Source organism: Meriones unguiculatus, chromosome 2, assembly GCF_030254825.1.
Source record: "Meriones unguiculatus strain TT.TT164.6M chromosome 2, Bangor_MerUng_6.1, whole genome shotgun sequence".
In the NCBI taxonomy this organism is placed as follows: Eukaryota; Metazoa; Chordata; class Mammalia; order Rodentia; family Muridae; genus Meriones; species Meriones unguiculatus.
In genome coordinates, this window is record NC_083350.1 from 118,952,176 (window position 1) to 118,955,142 (window position 2,967).

The following is a 2,967-nucleotide window of genomic DNA, read 5'->3' on the forward strand; positions in this document are numbered from 1 at the left end:
CTTAGACACAGGAACAGCAATATTCTGTCCATTGGGGCTAGGATGTTCACTATCTGTTAATCTGTGTTCATTTGTGGTTTGCTGTGATGATCTCCATTTGCTGTTGAGGTGTCTTTGATGAGGGATGGTTTCATCACACCACTTTCCAAGAAAGTTGGCTCATATACAAACAAATTTCCAGGGCTATAGGCCTGAAGCTAGGCTTTTGGGGTTTGTAGACAGTGGTGAGTAGGGTAAGGGGTTGGAGAAAAAAGTTACTTACCCAGGAAAGGTGGCTCAGGCACAAAATAAAAATATTAAACCTGTATTTTTAAAAAGCTGTGCACCCTTTATTAAAAATATTGCTTTTAGTATTAACGCATTAAAATAGTACATAAGTGCTTGCTTTGGCAGCACATATACTAAAATTGGAACAATACAGAGAAGATTACCATGGCCCCTGCGCAAGGATGATACCCAAATTCGTGAAGCATTCCATATTTTTTGGGTGGATACAAAATTAACTAAAAAAAAAAATCAAAAGCCCTCCTGTATACCCAAGAAAAAAGGACTAAGAAAGAAATCAGGAAAACAACACCCTTCACAATAGCCACTAATAACATAAAATACCTAGGGGTGACTCTAACCAAGCAGATGAAAAGCATGTTTAAAAAAAACTTCAAGTCTCTGAAGAAAGAAATCGAAGAAGACATCAGAAGATGGAAAGATCTCCCGTGCTCATGGATCGGTAGGATTAACATAGTGAAAATGGCCATCCTGCCAAAAGCAATATACAAATTCAATGCAATTCCCATCAAAATACCAACACAATTCTTTACTAACCTTGAAAGAAGAATTCTCAACTTGATATGGAGAAACAAAAAACCCAGAATTTCCAAAACAATTCTGTACAACAACAGATCCTCTGGAGGTATCTCCATCCCTGATCTCAAGTTGTGCTACAGAGCAATAATAATAAAAACTGCTTGGTACTGGCATAGAAACAGAAAGGTGGATCAATGGAACCAAATAGAAGACCCAGAAATAAACCCACACACCTATGAATACTTGATTTTTTACAAAGAAGCCAAAACAATTCAATGGAAAAAAAGATAGCATCTTCAACAAATGGTGCTGGTCCAACTGGATGTCTACATGCAGAATAATGAAAATAGATCCGTATTTATCACCCTGCACAAAATTAAAGTCCAAGTGGATCAAAGACCTCAACATAACACTAGATACTCTAAATCAGTTAGAAGAAAAAGTGGGGAAGACCCTAGAACTCATTGGCACAGAAGACAACTTCCTGAACAGAACACCATCAACACAGGCCCTAAGAGTAACAAGCAATAAATGGGACCTCATGAAACTGAAAAGCTTCTGTAAAGCAAAAGACACTGTCCTTAGAACAAAACGACAGCCTACAGATTGGGAAAGGATCTTCACCAACCCAACATCTGACAGAGGACTGATATCTGGAATATATAAAGAACTAAAGAAGTTAAAAAGCAATAAATCAAGTAATCCAATTAAAAAATGGGGTATGAGGCTAAACTGAGAATTCTCTGTAGAAGAATATAGAATGGCAGAAAAACACATAAGGAGATGTTCAACATCCCTAGCCACCAGAGAGATGCAAATCAAAACGACCCTGAGATTTCACCTTATACCCATCAGAATGGTTAAGATCAAAAATTCAAGAGATAATGCATGCTGGTGAGGCTGTGGAGAAAGAGGAACCCCCCTCCATTGCTGGTGGGAATGTCAACTGGTACAACTACTCTGGAAATCAATCTGGCACTTTCTCAGACAATTAGGAATAGTGCTTCCTCAAGATCCAGCTATACCACTCCTAGGCATATATCCAAAACATGTTCAAGTACAGAAGGACATTTATTTGCTCAACCATGTTTGTAGCAGCTTTATTTGTAATAGCCAGAACCTGGAAACAACCCCAGATGTCCATCAACGGAGGAATGGATACAGAAATTGTGGTACATTTACACAATGGAATAATACTCAGCAATTAAAAACAAGGAAATCATGAATTTTTCAGGCAAATGGTGGGATCTAGAAAAAAAAAATCATCCTAAGTGAGGTATCCCCAAAACAGAAAGACACATGCTATATCCTCACTTATATAGACCTATAAGACAGGATAAACATGCTAAAATATGTACACCTAAAGAAGATAAACAAGAAAGAGGTCCAGGGATAAGATGATCAATCCTCATCTAGAAAGACAAAGGGGATGGACATTGGAAATAGGAGAAAACAAGTAACAGGACAGTAGCCTACCGCAGAAGGCACCTGAAAGACTCTACCTAGCAGTGTATAAAAGCAGATGCTGAGACCCATAACCAAGCCTTTGGCAGAGTGTAGGGAATCATATGAAGGAAGGAGGAATTAGTATATCCTAGAGGGGACAGGGAGCCCCACAAGGTCCAAATATATCTGAGCACAGGGGTCTTCTCTGAGACCATGCATAGACATAACCTACAACCCTGCTCAGGCATAGCCTATGGTAGCTCAGTATCCAAGTGGGTTCCCTAGTAAGGAGGACAAGAATTGTTTCTGACATGAACTTATGAGCTTCCCCTCCCCCCTGAAGGAGGAGAAGCCTTGCTAGGCCACAGATAAGGACATTGCAACCATCCTGGAGATACTTGATAAGCTAGGGCCAGACGGAAGGATAGAAGGACACCCCCTCTCAGTGGACTCGGAAGGGAGCAGGGAGGAGATGAAGGACAGAGGGGAGGATTGGGAGGGAAAGAGGGAGAGGGCTACAGGTGGGATACAAGTGAATGTATAAAATTATTTAAAAATAAAATATTAAAAATAAAATAAAATAGTACATAATAATAGTGACAAAGCTTTTTGAAAAGGAACTTCTATTATAAAAAATCAACTCTTGAAAATCTTATATATATATATACGTGTGTGTGTGTGTGTGTGTGTGTGTGTGTGTGTGTGTGCCTAAACATT

The 2,967-nt window shown here is 39.2% G+C and overlaps 1 non-coding gene across 1 annotated transcript; it reads left to right on the top strand.

Annotated features, from left to right (window-relative positions):
- Positions 1-377: 377 nt before the first annotated feature.
- On the top strand, positions 378-484 carry LOC132652678 (U6 spliceosomal RNA). The gene has a single exon (XR_009590255.1). It is a non-coding gene; the product is annotated as a U6 spliceosomal RNA (small nuclear RNA).
- Positions 485-2,967: the final 2,483 nt, after the last annotated feature.